Source organism: Aegilops tauschii, chromosome 3 (assembly GCF_002575655.3).
Source record: "Aegilops tauschii subsp. strangulata cultivar AL8/78 chromosome 3, Aet v6.0, whole genome shotgun sequence".
Taxonomy (NCBI): domain Eukaryota; kingdom Viridiplantae; phylum Streptophyta; class Magnoliopsida; order Poales; family Poaceae; genus Aegilops; species Aegilops tauschii.
The window spans coordinates 490425305-490447512 of NC_053037.3; the positions used below are offsets into that span (position 1 = coordinate 490425305).

At 45.1% G+C, this 22208-nt stretch overlaps 1 pseudogene; it reads right to left on the reverse strand.

Moving 5' to 3' along the window:
* Positions 1–8009: 8009 nt before the first annotated feature.
* LOC141043041 (uncharacterized) overlaps positions 8010–22208 on the reverse strand; it is an 81541-nt pseudogene continuing 67342 nt past the window's right edge.

Genomic DNA, 22208 nt, shown 5'->3' on the forward strand with positions numbered 1-22208 from the left:
CCGCAAAAAGAGTTACATCATATGGATCTCCAAGAGACCATTGTATTGAGAAACTAGCGAGAGAGAGGAAGCCATCTAGCTACTAACTACGGACCCGAAGGTCTACAAAGAACTACTCACGCATCATCGGAGAGGCACCAATGGAAGTGGTGAACCCCTCCGTGATGGTGTCTAGATTGGATCTGGTGGTTCTGGACTCTACGGCGCCTAGAATTGATTTTCGTTGACTCTCCTGGGGTTTCTGGAGTATTGGGGTATTTATAGAGCAAAGAGGCGGTCCGGGGCACCCGAGGTGGGCACAACCCACCAGGGCGCGCCCTGGTGGGTTGTGCAACTCGCGGAGCACCCCCCAGGCGCAGCCTTGTCCCATTAGGTGTCTTCTGGTCCATAAAAAATATCCGTGAAGTTTCGTTGCATTTGGACTCTGTTTGGTATTGATTTCTTGCGATGTAAAAAACATGCAGAAAATAGCAACGGCACTTAGCACTATGTCAATAGGTTAGTGCCAAAAATAATATAAAATGACTATAAAATGATTATAAAACATCCAAGGTTGATAATATAACAACATGGAACAATAAAAAATTATAGATACGTTGGGGATGTGTCAGCATCTCCAAGCTTAACTCCTGCTCGTCCTCGAGTAGGTAAAAACAAAATCTTTGATGTGGAATGCTGCCTAACATGTCATATCATTTTCTTTATAGCATGGACATTTATGTGATTCAAATCAATAGTCTAGTTTTCACATGATAACTTAAATAATCAAGCATATCAACAAGCAACCATGTCTTTCAAAATATCAACGCTAAAATAAGTTATCCCTAGCCCATCATGCTCAATCATTGATCCATTCATGAAACACACTCACATATTAGCTACACCCAATACTCAAGTACGATCATAATGCCTCCTAGTTGGTGCTTTTATATGAGAAGATGGAGACTCAAATTGAAAATAAAAATTGCATAAAGTAAAAGAAAGGCCCTTCACAGAGGGAAGTAGGGATTTGTAGAGGTGCCAGAGCTCAAAGCGAAAAACTTAGAGATAAAAACATTTTGGGAGGTGTGTCTTTCCCACCAACGAAACGACTTAGAGTTCCCAACACATTCCATTCTAAATATATCATAGGCGGTTCCCAAACAGAAAATAAAGTTTATTCCTTTTTCCACCATACTTCCACTTTCATGGCTAGCCGAATCCATGGTTGCCTTCCATACCAACACTTTCCAAGGAATTTATTATTTGACAACATAAAGTAAATTCATTTTTCATTTCGGGACTGGGCATCCCTAATACCATTGCCTTACTCTCGTGCAATGACAAGTGAATAAACACTCATCGTGAGAATAACACATCTAGCATGGAAAATATTAGTCACCCCTTACCGCTCCGCGAGCAGTAGGAACACACAAAAGAGAAGTTTATTTTGAAATTAGAGATGGCACATAAAAATTTTCTTAGAACGGAAAAATAATACCGCATCTAGGTAGTTATAGTGGACTCATGTGGCAAAACTGGTTTGAAGGTTTTTGGATGCACAAGTAGAGATCATACTTAGTGCAAAATGAAGGCTAGCAAAAGATTAAGAATCGACCAACCAAGAAACGAATAATCTCATCAGCAAGCATTAAGCACAATTAACACCGAATAATGCACCACAAGTAGGATATAATATCATTGCATGACTATTGACTTTCATGCTTGCATAGGGAATCACAAACCTTAACACCAATATTTTTACTAAAGCAAAATTACTCATCAACATGACTCACATATCACATCATCATATCTCAAAACTATTACAAGGAATCAAGTTTATTTTGTCCAATGATCTTCATGAAAGTTTTTATTATATCCTTCTTGGATATCTATCACTTTGGGACTAATTTTCATGTGTTGCTTTTGATAAGCTCAAACAAATATAAGTGAAGATCATGAGCATAATTTTTTCTCTCAAAATAATTTAAGTGAAGCAAGAGAGAATTTCTTGAAAATTTTACTAGCTCTCAAATAAATCTAAGTGAAGCAAGAGAGCATTTATTCAAAAATACTAAATCACACGGTGCTCAAAAATATATAAGTGAAGCACTAGACCAAGTCCATAACTCATAAAAATTTAAGTGAAGCATAGAGAGCAATTCTAACAAGTCATGACATAATTTTGGCTCTCTCAAATAGGTGTGTCCAGCAAGGAATCAAGACTTAAAACACAAAATAAAACAAGCAAAGACTCTTATCATACAAGACTCTCCAAGCAAAACACATAGTATGTGACAAATAAAAATGTAGCTTCGAGTAAAATACCGATGGTCGTTAGAAGAAAGAGGGGATGCCACTCGGGGGCATCCCCAAGCTTAGTTGTTTGCTCTCTTTTGGATAATAGCTTGGGATGCCGGGGCATCCCCAAGCTTAGGCTCTTCTTACTCCTTATTCCTGCATCCATCGTAAGATAACCCAAAACTTGAAAACTTCAATCACACAAAAATCAACAAAACCTTCGTGAGATCCGTTAGTACAAGAAAGCAAATCACTATTATAAGCATTGTATCAAACCAATTCATATTTTGTTTTTGCATTGTATCTACTGTATTCCAACTTTTCTATGGCAAAAACTCATCAAAGACAACCATAGAGCCATCAAAACAAGCACACAACGCAAAGAAAGCAGAATCTGTCAAAACAGAACAGTCTGTAGCAATCTGACTATTTCGAATACTTATGAAACTCCAAAGATTCTAAAAAATTAGGACGACCTGAGAAATTTGTATATTAATCTTCTGCAAAAATAATCAGGGTAAAAGCACGTTTCTGTGATTTATGAAAATTATTTTTGTGAGTGCATAAGTTTCTGTTTTTCAGCAAGATCAAACAACTATCACCCAGGAAGATCCTAAAGGCTTTACTTGGCACAAACACTAATTAAAACACAAAAAACACCATAACAGCAGCATAATTGTGCAAACACTCAAGAACAGAAAGCAAAAACCAAAAAATAAATTTTATGCATTGGGTTGCCTCCCAACAAGCGCTATTGTTTTATGCCCTTAGCTAGGCATAAGGCATGGATCTAAGTTTTGTCATCCGTAGTTTTGGCTACTTTGGTAAGGGTTTTCTCAAACCCGGGAGGCTCTTTACGCTTCCCTAAATTCTCAGGAAAAGAAACCATCTTTAGATCCAAAATATCCAATCGCTTGTTGCAAAGAGTAATCAAGGTGTTCATGCGATTGATACTACCATTGAGATGTTTGAGGGGTTCATTATATTTTTGTAATTCAACCATGTGTTTATGCAAATCACCAAGTTTGTCCAGCATTTGAACTCCCTCTGGGGTGAAAGAGAACCCCTTCTTTTGAGGTAGAACACCCAAAATTCATTCTAAAATTTCGTAGGCAGCATTGGCATCAAGCTCAATAAAATTCCCTTTAGCGGCAAAATCTAGGAGTTGTCTATGATGCAAAGCCAATCCTATGTAAAAATTACGAAGCAAGATCTTAGCGTCCCCTTTTAAATTGCAAATACAATAAGATTCCATAAGCCTATACCAAGCATCTTTCAAATTTTCTCCTTGTCTTTACTTGAAGTAAAGAACTTCAAAATCCGGTGACAAAGGAGGAATAGGCATGCTAGCCATTATGACTAGAAAGCAAGAACACTGATAGATCCGGCAGGAAAACAACGAAAAAAAAGAGGGCGAATAAAACGACAATTTTTTTTGTGAAGTGGGGGAGAGGAAAACGAGAGGCAAATGGAAAATAATGTAAATTGCAAGGAGATGAGATTTGTGATTAGGAACCTGGTATATGTTGAAGATCCTCCCCGGCAACGGCGCCAGAAATTCCTTTTGATGGCGGCTTGAAGCTACGTCAGTATTTACCCAAAGAGGAAGGGATGATGCAGCACAGCAGTAGTAGGTATTTCCCTCAGTGATGAAACCAAGGTTATCGAACCAGTAGGAGAACCAAGCAACACAACGTAAACAACACCTGCACACAAATAACAACCACTTGCAACCCGACGTGTTAAAGGGGTTGTCAATCCCTTTCAGGTAACGACGCCAGAAATTGGCACGTGGATGGGAGAAAGTTGTAATAGATTGATAGATCGAACGCCAAATAAAATAAATAAGAATAAAACACAACAAGGTATTTTTGTGTTTTTGGTTTAATAGATCTAAAAATAAAAGCAAAGGAAAAGTAGATCGCAAAGGGAAATAATGTAAGAAAGAGACGCGGGGGCCGTAGGTTTCACTAGTGGCTTATCTCGAGAAAAATAGCAAACGGTGGGTAAACAAATTACTGTTGGGCAATTGATAGAACTTCAAATAATCATGACGATATCCAGGCAATGATCATTATATAGGCATCACGTCCAAGATTAGTAGACCGACTCCTGCCTGCATCTACTACTATTACTCCACACATTGACCGCTATCCAGCATGCATCTAGTGTATTAAGTTCATGGAGAAACAAAGTAATGCAATAAGAACGATGACATGATGTAGACAAGATCTATCTATGTAGAAATAGACCCCATCGTTTTATCCTTAGTAGCAATGATACATACGTGTCGGTTCCCCTTCTGTCATTGGGATCAAGCACCGTAAGATCGAACCCACTACAAAGCACCTCTTCCCATTGCAAGATAAATAGATCAAGTTGGCCAAACAAAACCCAAATATCGGAGAAGAAATACGAGGCTATAAGCAATCATGCATATAAGAGATCAAAGAAACTCAAATAACTTTCATGGATATAAAAAGATAGATCTGATCATAAACTCAAAGTTCATCCGATCCCAACAAACACACCGCAAAAAGAGTTACATCATATGGATCTCCAAGAGACCATTGTATTGAGAATCTAGCGAGAGAGAGGAAGCCATCTAGCTACTAACTACGGACCCGAAGGTCTACAAAGAACTACTCACGCATCATCGAAGAGGCACCAATGGAAGTGGTGAACCCCTCTGTGATGGTGTCTAGATTGGATCTTGTGGTTCTGGACTCTACGGCGCCTAGAATTGATTTTCGTTGACTCTCCTAGGGTTTCTGGAGTATTGGGGTATTTATAGAGCAAAGAGGCGGTCCGGGGGGCACCCGAGGTGGGCACAACCCACCAGGGCGCGCCCTGGTGGGTTGTGCTCCCCTCGAAGCACCCCCCAGGCGCAGCCTTGGCCCATTAGGTGTCTTCTGGTCCATAAAAAATCTCCGTGAAGTTTCGTTGCATTTGGACTCCGTTTGGTATTGATTTCCTGCGATGTAAAAAACATGCAGAAAACAACAACGGGCACTTGGCACTATGTCAATAGGTTAGTACCAAAAAATGATATAAACTGACTATAAAATGATTATAAAACATCCAAGATTGATAATATAACAGCATGGAACAATAAAAAATTATAGATACGTTGGAGACGTATCAGCTGCCATGCCATCGCGCATGTTGATTTTCATAACACTTGTAAGCCGCCGATCTGACATTGAAGATCAGGCACTTATGCTTTATAATATCATCAAATTCTGCAGATCATAGCTATCGTATGTCCTGCACATAAGTAGATAACATGTGCCCTGGCGATTTATCCCAGGGCGGGCCACAAAACCCCATATAAAATCCACTGGTGACTGCATAGTCCATAACCAGGGCGGGTTTATCAAAACCTCATATAATCATAATAAAGGAAATATCATACCTGTGATATTTGTTCATACTCCTGGCTTACCATACCACATGCAGTAAAGGTAACAGCCCAAAGGTTTAGAGCGCAGCGCCCTGTGCAATTTATTCATACTGCTGGCTTACAACGCCATATGCAGCAAGGGTAACATCCCAAAGACTTGAGTGCAGAACTCCAAGCATTTAATCAACGCACTGGTGACTTAACGTCCAAAGCCAGGCCGGGTTATCAAAACTCCGGATAGATTCAAAGATGAATCATGAGGATCAAGTCAACATGGCCTGAACCAATTTTAAACCATATATCAATATGGTACAAAAATATGAACCCAAACAAAGTTCAAAAAACAAATCAAAAAATCGAGGCTTTCATAGGCGGCCAGGCCTAAATCATCAAGTGCTTTTCATGGGCTTGCACAGCCACTAAGTTAATCCTTCATTCAAACCTTGTAAGCCGGGCCTCACATGACCAACCGCCGTTTTAACCTTGACAAGTTCAGGGTCTTAATAAGATTGATTGTCAAGAGTTCGGCGGGTCATTCCAGGATTACCTGGGCGGAGTGGCAGACGTACAAGGCAGGATCAACTGAATTTTTTTGGTGTATACACCTGGTGTTTCAAGCCAATCAAAAGGGTTATCAACGCTATGTTCAATGAACAGGGAGCCCCCAAGTGATATATATTGAATCATCAGGGCAGGGTACCTATGTTTGAGCTGTTCTCTGCAACAGACTCTCTTTGGTCCCTTTAACCCGGGCATCAAGCCTCCAAGTAGGTTGTAGCAACGGCGTTCAAGCCGGATCAATAGGGTAGTCACAGCTATGCTCAATGAGCAGGAAGCCCCCGAGTATTTGTAATCATGGCATACAAGCCGGATCAAGAGGGTAGTCATAGTTATGCTCAATGAGCAGGAAGCCCCCAAGTGATTGTATGAAGCGATAATAAAGACTCATATTCTCAGAAATGAAACAACAGAGGCCCTGAATTATCAGGGATGCCGGCTTTATTATACTAATCATAATATATACATTGATAGAAGTATGTACATCACAAGAGCCGGTGGCTCAGGTGTAATAAGGCCGAAGATGAGCAATATTCCACGGCCGGCAGGTCTCCTCCTCTGACGTGCGTGAGTCCTTGTGGTCTCGAACATCGATAAGGTAATATGACCCGTTGTTCAGATTTTTGCTGACCACAAAGGGCCCTTCCCAAGGTGGGGAGAGCTTGTGCATATCAGTTTGATCCTGGATGAGCCGGAGCACCAAATCTCCTTCTTGAAAGGTCCTGGTTTTAACCCGGCGGCTATGTAACGATGTAGATGTTGCTGATAAATCGCCGAACGAGCCGCCGCATGGTCACGCTCCTCATCCAACAAGTTAAGATCATCCTGTCGTGCTTTTTCATTATCAGCTTCAACATAAGCCGCCACACGGGGTGAGTCGTGACGGATGCCACTAGGGAGAACCGCCTCTACTCCGCAAACCATGAAGGCGTGTAACCCGTAGATCAGTTGGGGGTGATATTGATAACTCCTCAACCCAACAACCCGGCGTCCTCTGCAAAGGGACCATAAGCTGAGGTTTTATGCCTCTCAAAATCATTTGATTGGCTCTTTCAGCTTGGCCATTGGACTGGGGGAGAGCCACTGATGATACATCAAGACGAATATGCTCTCGTTGACAGAATTCTTTCATAGCACCTTTAGACCGATTAGTGCCATTATCAGTTATAATGCTGTGAGGATAGCCAAATCGGAAAATCACCTTTTCGATGAATTGAACTGCTGTCGCCGCGTCACACTTGTTGACCGTCTCTGCCTCAACCCACTTTGTAAATTTGTCAACCGCCACCAAAAGGTGGGTCTTTTTATCCTTGGACCTTTTGAAAGGTCCAACCATATCCAGCCCCTAGAATGCAAACAACCAAGTAATTGGAATCATCCTCAATTCTTGAGCCGGTACATGAGCTCGTCTTGAGAATTTCTGACAACCATCACATTTACTGACCAAATCCTCTGCATCAGCATGAGCCGTCAGCCAATAAAACCCATGACGCAAAGCCTTGGCTACGAGAGACTTAGAGCCGGCATGATGACCACAGTCTCCTTCATGAATCTCTCGTAGAATCTCATGACCTTCCTCAGGAGAAACACAACGTTGAAACACCTGTGTGACATTGCATCGATGCAACTCTCCATTGACAATAGTCATTGATTTAGACCGCCGGGTTATTTGCCTGGCCAAAGTCTCATCTTCAGGTAACTCGTCCCGGGTCATATAAGCTAAATATGGAATTGTCCAATTAGGAATAGCATGAAGAGCCGCCACCAACTATGCCTCCGGGTCAGGAACAGCAATATCTTCCTCCGCAGGCAATTTGACTGAAAGATTATGCAGAATATCAAGGAAAACATTAGGTGGTACCGGCTTACGCTGGGACCCTAGCCGGCTTAAAGCATCAGCTGCCTCATTTTTCCTGCGGTCAACATGTTCCACTTGATAACCTTTGAAATGACCAACAATAACATCAACCTCTCAGCGGTAAGCCGCCATGAGTGGATCTTTAGAGTCCCAAGTGCCTGAAACTTGCTGAGCTACCAAATCTGAGTCGCCAAAACACCTCACCCGGCTTAGATTCATCTGTTTAGCCATCCGAAGACCGTGGAGCAAGGCCTCATACTCAGCTACATTGTTAGTACAAGGGAACATCAATCTTAAAACATAACAAAATTTATCACCTCGCGGGGAAGTCAAAATAACTCCAGCCCCCGAGCCTTCCAACTGCCTGGATCCATCAAAGTGAATAGTCCAATATGTGCTATCCGGCTTCTCCTCAGGCACCTATAGCTCGGTTCAGTCATTAATAAAATCCACAAGTGCTTGAGACTTGATAGCTGTCCGAGGCATATATTTCAAACCATGGGGTCCAAGCTCAATGGCCCATTTGGCTACCCGACCCGTGGCTTCTCTGTTTTGAATAATACCCCCCAAAGGAGCGGAACTAACCACAATGATGGGATGACCAAAGGAATACTGCTTCAACTTGCGACTAGCCATGAACACCTCATAAACCAGCTTTTGCCAATGTGGGTATCGCTGCTTGGATTCAACGAGTACCTCACTAACATAATAAACCGGCCGCTGAACCAGATATTCCTTGCCTGATTCCTTCCTTACCACAACAATTGCCACACTGACAGCTCGGCTATTAGCAGCCACATATAACAACAAGGGCTCCTTATCAATAGGAGCAGCAAGGATTGGTGGCTTAGCTAACTGTTTTTTCAAGGCCTCAAACGCCTGATCAGCAGCATCACTCCACACAAAGTGATCTGTTTTCTTCATCATCTGGTACAGAGGGATAGCTTTTTCACCCAACCGGCTTATGAACCGACTTAAGGCCGCAATATGACCCACCAGACGCTAAACATCATTAATACACGCCGGCTTAGCCAAGGAAGTGATATCCTTAATTTTCTCCGGGTTAGCTTCAATGCCTCTTTCAGAAACCAAAAAACCCAAGAGCTTGCCTGCTGGCACACCAAAGACACACTTGGCCGGGTTAAGCATCATCTTGTAGACCCGGAGATTGTCAAAGGTCTCTTTCAAATCATCTACCAAGGTTTCTTTCTTCCTGGATTTCACAACAATATCGTCTACATAAGCATGAACATTGCGTCCAATCTGGTCATGGAGGCAATTCTGAACACACCGTTGATAAGTCGCCTGGGCACTCTTGAGCCCAAAAGGCATAGACACATAGCATAAGGCTCCAAAGGGAGTGATGAAAGTTGTCTTCTCTTGGTCCTTAACTGCCATCTTGATCTGATGATAACCAGAGTAAGCATCCAGAAAACTCAAATGCTCACAACCCGCCGTAGCATCGATAATCTGATCAATACGAGGAGAGCACAAAAAAAGGGTCAGCCGGACATGCCTTGTTGAGGTTTGTATAATCCACACACGTCCGCCAAATGCCATTCTTCTTAAGCACCAGCACCGGGTTAGCCAACCACTCAGGATGAAAAACTTCAATGATAAACCCAGCCGCCAAGAGCCGGGCCACTTCTTCACCAATGGCCTTGCGTCTCTCTTCATTAAAACGATGAAGGAATTGCTTGACCGGTTTAAACTTCGGATCAACATTAAGAGTGTGCTCAGCGAGTTCCCTCGGTACACCTGGCATGTCAGAAGGTTTCCATGCAAAGATGTCACGGTTCTCACGGATGAACTCGATGAGCGCGCTTTCCTATTTCAGATCCATATTAGCACTGATACTGAACTGCTTGAATGAGTCACCAGGAACAAAGTCAACCAGCTTAGTGTCATCTGCCGACTTAAACTTCAACAGAGGATCATGCTCTATGGTTGATTTCTTCAAAGGTGTCATATCTGTCGGGTCAACATTATTTTTGTAAAACTTCAACTTCTCTGTTGCACAAACAGACTCAGCATAAGCAACATCGCCTTCTTCACATTCCAAGGCTATCTTCCTGTTGCCATGTACAGTGATGGTGCCCTTATGACCCGGCATTTTAAGCTATAGATAAACATAACAAGGCCTTGCCATAAACTTGGCATAAGCTGGCCGCCCAAACAAGGCATGATAAGGGCTCTTGATCTTAACCACCTCAAAGGTCAATGTCTCAGCTCTGGAATCATGATCATCACTGAAAGCCACTTCCAAAGCTATCTTGCCCACTGGATACGCCGGTTTACCAGGCACTACACCATGAAAAACAGTATTAGACGGCTTAAGATCCTTATGAGTCAAACTCATACGACGGAAAGTATCATAGTAAAGGATATTGATGCTGCTGCCTCCATCCATGAGTACTTTAGTGAACTTGTACCCTCCAACCTGAGGTGCAACCACCAAAGCTAACTGACCCGGATTGTCAACCCGGGGCGGGTGATCCTCGCGGCTCCATACAATTGGATGTTCAGACCACCGCAAGTAGCGAGGGACCGCCGGCTCAACTGCATTCACCGCCCTTTTACGAACCTTCTGGTCCCGTTTGCATAAACTAGTGGTGAACACATGATACTGGCCACTACTGAGCTGCTTTGGATTACTCTGATAACCAGACTGCTGCTACTGATTCCCTTGACCGGATTGCTAATTAAAACCACCTTGATTGCCTTGGCCCTGAAAACCGGAGTTTGAGCCACCGCCGCCAAAGCCGTGTCCTTGTGATCCGGATCCTGACCCACCGTGCGGGCCATTATGGTCCTGATGAAAACAAGAATTTCGGTACTCCTTCATGATGAAGCAATCTTTCCACATATGGGTAGACGGCTTATCTGGGGTGCTATGCTTTGGGCAAGGCTGATTCGTCACTGCCTCGATATTGAACCTTGGCCCGCCAATCCGGGGTATGAATGGCTTCCCTTTACGATGCTGATTATTGTTCTGAGCATTGGTATTAGCCACAAAGTCTGAACCGCCGTCCGCCTTGCGCTTACCATTATTACCTTGACCCGCTGTATTGGGCTGCTGCCCCTTTCCATTGCTATTCTTCTTCCCCTTTCCAGCCTTCTCCTCGTCAGATTCTGGATCCTTGGTATTATCTGAGTCGGCGTATTTGACGAGAGCCGCCATGAGCTCCCCCATATCATTAAAGTGGCGCTTGAGCCGCCCCAGCTTCTGTTTGAGGGGAAGGAAACGACAGTTCTTCTCTAACATGAGAGCTGAGCCGACGTTAATACTATCTAAGGAGTGAATAATGGTTGAGATCCGGCGCACCCAATGGGTCATTGACTCGCCCTCACCCTGGACACAAGTATCTAAGTCAAGGATCGACATGGGCTGCTTGCATGTATCCTTAAAATTCTGAATAAAACGGGACTTCAATTCAGCCCATGAACCAATGGAGTTAGTGGGCAATCCTTCCAACCAGTTACGAGCCGGCCCATCCAACATCATGGTGAAATACTTAGCACATGCGACATCACTAACATCCAACATCTCCATAGCCATCTCATAGCTCTCAATCCAAGCTTCTGGGGGTTGATCCGCCGTGTAGTTAGGCACCTTACGGGGGCCCTTGAAATCCTTAGGCAAGCGCTCGTTGCGTAAAGCCGGCACTAAACATGGCACACCCAAAGATCTAGAGGTCACTCCTCCCCCCACAGACGCTGACGGATAAACCAGAGGTTGCTGTTGAGCCGCTAGTTGAGCCGCCAGCTCAGCCTCACGCCGTGCCCCACCCTGGTCCACCAAAGCTTGAACATCATTGTCGGCGCGCGGCGGGTCATGCCCACGAGGCTAATTACGGCGCTGTTCACTGCTCGAAACTGTTGGCGAATCAATATGCCTGCTATAACTCCGGCTTGGACATGGGGTTGAGTGAATCCGTTCACGCCTATATGAATAAGCCGCCTGTTGAGCCACTGCTGTCTGAAGAAGTTCTCTGGCCCTCCGCATCTCTATCGTAGCCGGAGACTCGCCTTCAACTGGGAGAGCCGCCAATCATGTCGCTGCAGCAATCATATTATCCAGAGGGTTAGAATAATGACCCGGCGGTGTCGGAACATGCTGAGGCAGACTCATATCCAAACGATGCGGATTCACAGCACGCGGCTGAACCGGCGCTCCGGTCACGGGCGTCTCAACTACACGGTTTACCATGGGCGGGTCACTGGTCCCTGCCTCGGGCGTGTTGAAAAGGTTTCTCGCATCGTACACCGGAGGTAAGTGACTCTGGTGCCTCCTTCTCTTGATGGCATTTGAACAATTTTTATCCAAGGTAAGCCGGAACGACTCTGCCTGAATCCGTTGTGCCTGAGCGTCCAAAGCAGCTCGCTCTGTGGCCATCCTAGCGTTCTCTGCCGCCAGCTCTTCCTTGGCTTGAGCTATCTCATCTCGTAGCTTCGCAACATCCACCTTATGGTGTTCTTGAGTGTCCGGGGTCACCTCCGCCCCCATCAAAGTCGCCAAAGCCTCCAACAACTCTATCAGAACCTGAGCCGGTGGGCGCGCAGAGCCGCTAGCACCAGCCGTCGCCACAGCCGTTGAGCTGGAGGTCATAGCCACGGTGGTCGTTGAGCCGAGCATCGGCTGTGTACCGGCCATGAAGATCGCAACCCTGTTCGGCGGCTCAAGGGGGTCCGGAATACAGTCGCCATCAGAATAGCCCCTAAGCCGACCGTCCTGCAGTTGATACATTGAATTGGTCTCACCGGTTGACGACTCACCATCAGAATAGATGGCCGTCTCACCACCAGACATAGATCCTTCCTCAAGTTCAGCCCCATGGATGAAACCAACAAAGGAATGCTTCACAGCGGTTTGAGCCTTGGAGGGCCATGCACGCTGAGCCGTCTCGATGATGTTGGTGCAGGTGTCCGGCTCAGGGCCCGACTCGCCGATCTTGCCGATGAAGACGTGGATTCCACCGAAGGGAACCTGGTACCTAATACGTCTCCAACGTATCTATAATTTTTGATCGTTCATGCTATTATATTATCTGTTTTGGATGTTTATGGGCTTTATTAAACACTTTTATATTATTTTTGGGACTAACCTATTAACCCAGAGCATAGTGCCAGTTTCTATTTTTCCCTTGTTTCAGTGTTTCGCAGAAAAGCAAGATCAAACGGAGTCCAAACGGAATGAAACCTTCGGGAGCGTGATTTTTGGAACGAACGTGATCGAGGAGACTTGGATTTGAAGTCAAGGAAGCTTCGAGGTGGCCACGAGGCAGGGAGGCGCGCCTGCCCTCCTGGGCGCGCCCCCACCCTTGTGGGCCCCTCGTGGCTCCCCTGACCGACTTCTTTCGCCTATATATGTCCATATACCCTAAAAACATCAAAGAACAGAATAGATCGGGAGTTCCGCCGCCGCAGGCCTCTGTAGCCACCAAAAACCAATCGGGACCCTGTTCCGGCACCCTATCGGAAGGGGGGAACCCTCACCGGTGGCCATCTTCATCATCCCGGCGCTCTCCATGACGAGGAGGGAGTAGTTCACCCTCGGGGCTGAGGGTATGTACCAGTAGCTATGTGTTTGATCTCTCTCTCTCTCTCTCTCTCTCGTGTTCTTGAGGTGATACGATCTTGATGTATCGCGAGCTTTGCTATTATAGTTGGATCTTATGATGTTTCTCCCCCTCTACTCTCTTGTAATGGATTGAGTTTTCCCTTTGAAGCTATCTTATCGGATTGAGTCTTTAAGGATTTGAGAACACTTGATGTATGTCTTGCATGTGCTTATCTATGGTGACAATGGGATATCACGTGATTCACTTGATGTATGTTTTGGTGATCAACTTGCTGTTGGGGAACGTAGCAGAAATTCAAAATGTTCTACGCATCACCAAGATCAATCTATGGAGTTTACTAGCAACGAGAGGGAAGGAGTGCATCTACATACCCTTGTAGATCACGAGCGGAAGCGTTCAAGAGAACGGGGTTGATGGAGTCGTACTCGTCGTGATCCAAATCACCGATGATCCTAGCGCCAAACGGACGGCACCTCCGCGTTCAAAACACGTACGGAGCAGCGACGTCTCCTCCTTCTTGATCCAGCAAGGGGGGAGGAGAGGTTGATGGAGATCCAGCAGCACGACGGCGTGGTGGTGGAAGTAGCGGGATTCCAACAGGGCTTCGCCAAGCGCTGCGGGAGGAGGGAGGTGTGTCACGCGAGGGAGAGGGAGGCGCCAGGGCTTAGGTATTGCTGCCCTCCCTTCCCCCCACTATATATAGGGCCAAGGGAGAGGGGGGCGCAGCCTTGGCCCTTCCTCCAAGGAAGGGTGCGGCCAGGGAGGAGTCCTTCCTCCCCAAGGCACCTCGGAGGTGCCTTCCCCCTTTAGGACTCTCCGTTTATCTTATCTCTTGGCGCATGGGCCTCTTGGGGCTGGTTCCCTTGGCCCATATAGGCCAAGGCGCACCCCCCACAGCCCATGTGGCCCCCCCGGGGCTGGTGGACCCCTTGGTGGACCCCCGGACCCCTTTCGGCAATCCCAGTACAATACCGATAAAGTGAGAAACCTTTCCGGCGACCAAAATAAGACTTCCCATATATAAATCTTTACCTCCAGACCATTCCGGAACTCCTCATGACGTCCTGGATCTCATCCGGGACTCCGAAAAACTTTCGGGTTACCGCATACTAATATCTCTACAACCCTAGCGTCACCGAACCTTAAGTGTGTAGACCCTACGGGTTCGGGAGACACGCAGACATGACCGAGACGACTCTCCGGTCAATAACCGATAGCGGGATCTGGATACCCATGTTGGCTCCCACATGCTCCTCGATGATCTCATCGGATGAACCACGATGTTGAGGATTCAATCAATCCCGTATACAATTCCCTTTGTCTATCGGTATGTTACTTGCCCGAGATTCGATCGTCGGTATCCCGATACCTTGTTCAATCTCGTTACCGGCAAGTCTCTTTACTCGTTCCGTAACACATCATCCCGTGATCAACTCCTTGGTCACATTGTGCACATTATGATGATGTCCTACCGAGTGAGCCCAGAGATACCTCTCCGTTTACACGGAGTGACAAATCCCAGTCTCGATTCGTGCCAACCAAACAGACACTTTCGGAGATACCTGTAGTGCACCTTTATAGCCACCCAGTTACGTTGTGACGTTTGGTACACCCAAAGCATTCCTACGGTATCCGGGAGTTGCACAATCTCATGGTCTAAGGAAATGATACTTGACATTAGAAAAGCTCTGAGCAAACGAACTACACGATCTTGTGCTAGGCTTAGGATTGGGTCTTGTCCATCACATCATTCTCCTAATGATGTGATCCCGTTATCAACGACATCCAATGTCCATGGTCAGGAAACCGTAACCATCTATTGATCAACGAGCTAGTCAACTAGAGGCTTACTAGGGACATGGTGTTGTCTATGTATCCACACATGTATCTGAGTTTCCTATCAATACAATTCTAGCATGGATAATAAACGATTATCATGAACAAGGAAATATAATAATAACCAATTTATTATTGCCTCTAGGGCATATTTCCAACAGTCTCCCACTTGCACTAGAGTCAATAATCTAGTCCACATCACCATGTGATTAACACTCATAGGTCACATCACCATGTGACCAACATCCAAAGAGTTTACTAGAGTCAACAATCTAGTTCACATCTCTATGTGATTAACACTCAATGAGTTCTGGTTTGATCATGTTATGCTTGTGAGAGAGGTTATTAGTCAACGGGTCTGAGCCTTTCAGATCCGTGTGTGCTTTACGAATATCTATGTCATCTTGTGGATGCTACCACGCGCTACTTGGAGCCATTTCAAATAACTGCTCTACTATACGAATCCGGTCTACTACTCAGAGTCATCCGGATTAGTGTCAAAGTTCGCATCGATGTAACCCTTTACGACGAACTCCTTTTCACCTCCATAATCGAGAAAATTCCTTAGTCCACTAGATACTAAGGATAAGTTCCACCGCTGTCATGTGATCCATTCCCGGATCACTATTGTACCCCTTGACCAACTCATGGCAAGGCACACTTTACGTGCGGTACACAGCATAGCATACTGTAGAGCCTACGTCTAAAGCATAGGGGACGACCTTCGTCCTTTCTCTCTCTTCTGCTGTGGTCAGGTCTTGAGTCTTACTCAATACTCACACCTTGTAACACAGCCAAGAACTCCTTCTTTGCTGATCTATTTTGAACTCTTTCAAAATCATGTCAAGGTGTGCGTTCTTTGAAAGTATCATCAGGCGTCTTGATCTATCTCTATAGATCTTGATGCCCAATATGTAAGCAACTTTATCCAGGTCTTCCTTTGAAAAACTCCTTTCAAACAACCCTTTATGCTTCCCAGAAATTTTACATCATTTCGGATCAACAATATGTCATTCACATATACTTATCAAAAATGTTGTAGTGCTCCCACTCACTTTATTGTAAATACAAGTTTCTAACAAACTTTGTATAAACCCAAAAACTTTGATCACTCCATCAAAGCGTATATTCTGACTCCGAGATGCTTGCTCTAGTCCATGGAAGGATCGCTGGAGCTAGCATACCTTTTAGCATCCTTAGGATCGACAAAACCTTTCTGATTGTATCACATACAACCTTTCCTTACGAAAACTGGTAAGGAAACTTGTTTTTTGACATCCATCTGCCAGATTTCATAAATGCAGCTAATGCAAACATGATTCCGACGGACTTAAGCATCGCTACGGATGAGAAAATCTCATCGTAGTCAACTCCTTGAACTTGTGGAAATACTCTTTGCCACAAGTCGAGCTTCATAGACGGTAACATTACCATCCACGTCCGTCTTCTTCTCAAAGATCCATTTATCTCGGATTTCATGGCTTCTAACCATTTGTCGGAATATGGGCCCACCATCGCTTCTCCATAGCTCGTAGGTTCAGTATTGTCCAACAACATGATATCTCAGACAGGATCACGTACCACTCTGAAGTAGCACGCATCCTCGTCGTCCTACGAGGTTTGGTGGTGACTTGATCCGAAGTTTCATGATCACTATCATAAGCTTCTACTTCAATTGGTGTAGGTGCCACAGAAACAACTTCCTGTGCCCTGCTACACACTAGTTGAAGTGACGGTTCAATAACCTTATCAAGTCTCCACCATCCTCTCACTCAATTCTTTCGAGAGAAACTTTTCCTCGAGAAAGGACTCGTTTCTAGAAGCAATTACTTTTGCTTCCAGATCTGAAATAGGAGGTATACCCAACTGTTTTGGGTATTCTTATGAAGATGTATTTATCCGCTTTGGGTTCGAGCTTATCAGCCTGAAACTTTTTCACATAAGCTTCGCAGCCCCAAACTTTTAAGAAATGACAACATAGGTTTCTCTAAACGGCGTCGTCTCAACGGAATTGCGTGGTGCCCTTTTTAAAGTGAATGCGGTTGTTTCTAATGCCTAACCCATAAACGATAGTGGTAATTCGATAAGAAACATCATGGTATGCACCATATCCAATAGGGTGCAGTTATGATGTTCGGACACACCATCGCACTATGGTGTTCCAGGCGGTATTAATTGTGAAACACTTTCCACAATGTCTTAATTGTGTGCCAAACTCGTAACTCAGATACTCATCTCTATGATCATATCACAGACATTTTATCCTCTTGTCATGACGATCTTCAACTTCACTCTGAAATTACTTGAACCTTTCAATAATTCAGACTTGTGTTTCATCAAGTAAATACACTCAGCATCAACTCAAATCATCTGTGAAGTAAGAACTTAACGATATCCACTACATGCCTCAGCACTCATTGGACTGCACACATCAAAATGTATTACATCCAACAAGTTGCTCTCTTGTTCCATCTTACTGAAAACGAGGCCTTTCAGTCATCTTGCCCATGTGGTATGATTTGCATGTCTCAAGTGATTCAAAATCAAGCGAGTCCAAACGATCCATCTGCATGGAGTTTCTTCATGCATATATACCAATAGACATGGTACGCAAGTCTCAATCTTTTCAAAAACGACTGAGTCCAAAGATCCATCTACATGGAGCTTCTTCATGCGTTCTATACCAATATGACTCAAATGGCAGTGCCACAAGTATGTGGAACTATCATTACTATTTTATATCTTTTGGCACGAACATGTGTATCACTACGATCGAGATTCATTTTAGGTGCAAGACCATTGAAGGCATCATTCAAATAAACAGAGTAACCATTATTCTCCTTAGATGAATAACCGTATTGCGATAAACATAATCCAATCATGCTCAACGCAAACACCAAATCTTGATGGTAGTGGGAGCATGCGATGCTTGATCACATCAACCTTGGAAACACTTCCAACACATATCGTCATCTCACCTTTAGCTAGTCTCCGTTTATTCCGCAGCTTTTATTTCGAGTTACTAACACTTAGCAACCGAACCGGTATCTAATACCCTGGTGCTGCTAGGAGTACTAGTAAAGTACACATTCATATAATGTATATCCAATATACTTCTGTCGACCTTGCCTGCCTTCTCATCTACCAAGTATCTAGGGTAGTTCCGCTTCAGTGACCGTTCCCCTCATTACAGAAGCACTTAGTCTCGGGTTTGGGTTCAACCTTGAGATTCTTCACTAGAGCAGCAAACGACTTGCTGTTTCATGAAGTATCCCTTTTGCCCTTGCCCTTCTTAAACTAGTGGTTTTACTAACCATCAACAATTGATGCTCCTTCTTGATTTCTACTCTCGCGGTGTCAAACATCGCGAATAGCTCAAGGATCATCATAACTATCCCTGATATGTTATAGTTCATCACGAAGCTCTACTAGCTTGGTGGCAGTGACTATGGAGAACCACCACTATCTCATCTGGGAGATTAACTCCCACTCGATTCAAGCGATTGTGGTACTCAGACAATCTGAGCACATGCTCAACGATTGAGCTTTTCTCCCTTAGTTTGCAGGCTTAAGAAACTTGTCAGAGGTCTCATACCTCTTGACGTGGGCACTAGTCTGAAATCCCAATTTCAGTCTTCGGAACATCTCACATGTTCTGTGACGTTTCAAGAACGTCTTTGGTGCCACAATTCTAAACCATTAGCATTACGCACTGAACTATCACGTAGTCATCAAAACGCGTATGTCAGATGTTTCGCAACATCTACAGACGACGCTGAGGTTCAGCACACCGAGCGGTGCATTAAGGACATAAGCCTTCTGTGCAGCAATGAGGACAATCCTCAGTTTACGGACCCAGTCCGCATAATTGCTACTATCAACTTTCAACTAAATTTTCTCTAGGAACATATCTTAAACAGTAGAACTAAAGCACAAGCTATGACATAATTTGCAAAGACCTTTTGACTATGTTCATGATAATGAAGTTCATCTGATTATTGAACTCCCACTCAGATAGACATCCCTCTAGTCATCTAAGTGATACATGATCCGAGTCAAACTAGGCCGTGTCCGATCATCACGTGAGACGGACTAGTCATCATCGGTGAACATCTCCATGTTGATCGTATCTACTATACGACTCATGTTCGACCTTTCGGTCTCTTGTGTTCCGAGGCCATGTCTGTACATGCTAGGCTCGTCAAGTCAACCTAAGTGTTTTGCATGTGTTCCGAGGCCATGTCTGTACATGCTAGGCTCGTCAACACCCGTTGTATGCGAACGTTAGAATCTATCACACCCGATCATCACGTGGTGCTTCGAAACAACGAACCTTCGCAACGGTGCACAGTTAGGGGGAACACGTCTCTTGAAATTTTAGTGAGGGATCATCTTATTTATGCTACCGTCGTTCTAAGCAAATAAGATGTAAACATGACAAACATCACATGCAAATCATAAAGTGACATGATATGGCCAATATCATCTTGCGCCTTTGATCTCCATCTTTGAGGCGCGGCATGATCACCTTCGTCACCGGCATGACACCATGATCTCCATCATCATGATCTCCATCATCGTGTCTTCATGAAGTTGTCTCGCCAACGATTACTTCTACTTCTATGGCTAACGCGCTTAGCAATAAAGTAAAGTAATTTACATGGCGTTATTCAATGACACGCAGGTCATACAAAAAATAAAGACAACTCCTATGGCTCCTGCCGGTTGTCATACTCATCGACATGCAAGTCGTGATTCCTATTACAAGAACATGATCAATCTCATACATCACATATATCATTCATCACATCCTTTTGGCCATATCACATCACATAGCATACCCTGCAAAAACAAGTTAGACGTCCTCTAATTGTTGTTGCAAGTTTTTACGTGGCTTGTATAGGTTTCTAGCAAGAACGTTTCTTACCTACGTAAAACCACAACGTGATATGCCAATTTCTATTTACCCTTCATAAGGACCCTTTTCATCGAATCCGATCCGACTAAAGTGGGAGAGACAGACACCCGCTAGCCACCTTATGCAACTAGTGCATGTCAGTCGGTGGAACCTGTCTCACGTAAGTGTACGTGTAAGGTCGGTCCGGGCCGCTTCATCCCACGATGCCGCCGAATCAAGATAAGACTAGTAACGGCAAGTAAATTGACAAAATCGACGCCCACAAACTACTTTGTGTTCTACTCGTGCATAGAAACTACGCATAGACCTAGCTCTGATACCACTGTTGGGGAACGTAGCAGAAATTCAAAATTTTCTATGCATCACCAAGATCAATCTATGGAGTTTACTAGCAACGAGAGGGAAGGAGTGCATCTACATACCCTTGTAGATCGCGAGCGGAAGCGTTCAAGAGAACGGGGTTGATGGAGTCATACTCGTCGTGATCCAAATCACCGATGATCCTAGCGCCGAACGGACGGCACCTCCGCGTTCAACACACGTACGGAGCAGCGACGTCTCCTCCTTCTTGATCCAGCAAGGGGGGAGGAGAGGTTGATGGAGATCCAGCAGCACGACGGCGTGGTGGTGGAAGTAGCGGGATTCCAACAGGGCTTCGCCAAGCGCTGCGGGAGGAGGGAGGTGTGTCACGGGAGGGAGAGGGAGGCGCCAGGGCTTAGGTATTGCTGCCCTCCCTTCCCCCCACTATATATAGGGCCAAGGGAGAGGGGGGCGCAGCCTTGGCCCTTCCTCCAAGGAAGGGTGCGGCCAGGGAGGAGTCCTTCCTCCCCAAGGCACCTCGGAGGTGCCTTCCCCCTTTAGGACTCTCCGTTTATCTTATCTCTTGGCGCATGGGCCTCTTGGGGCTGGTTCCCTTGGCCCATATAGGCCAAGGCGCACCCCCCACAGCCCATGTGGCCCCCCCGGGGCTGGTGGACCCCTTGGTGGACCCCCGGACCCCTTTCGGCACTCCCGGTACAATACCGATAAAGTGCGAAACCTTTCCGGCGACCAAAATAAGACTTCCCATATATAAATCTTTACCTCCGGACCATTCCGGAACTCCTCGTGACATCCGGGATCTCATCCGGGACTCCGAACAACTTTCGGGTTACCGCATACTAATATCTCTACAACCCTAGCGTCACCGAACCTTAAGTGTGTAGACCCTACGGGTTCGGGAGACACGCAGACATGACCGAGACGACTCTCCGGTCAATAACCAACAGCGGGATCTGGATACCCATGTTGGCTCCCACATGCTCCTCGATGATCTTATCGGATGAACCACGATGTTGAGGATTCAATCAATCCCATATACAATTCCCTTTGTCTATCGGTATGTTACTTGCCCGAGATTCGATCGTCGGTATCCCGATACCTTGTTCAATCTCGTTACCGGCAAGTCTCTTTACTCGTTCCGTAACACATCATCCCGTGATCAACTCCTTGGTCACATTGTGCACATTATGATGATGTCCTACCGAGTGAGCCCAGAGATACCTCTCCGTTTACACGGAGTGACAAATCCCAGTCTCGATTCGTGCCAACCAAACAGACACTTTCGGAGATACCTGTAGTGCACCTTTATAGCCACCCAGTTACGTTGTGACGTTTGGTACACCCAAAGCATTCCTACGGTATCCGGGAGTTGCACAATCTCATGGTCTAAGGAAATGATACTTGACATTAGAAAAGCTCTGAGCAAACGAACTACACGATCTTGTGCTAGGC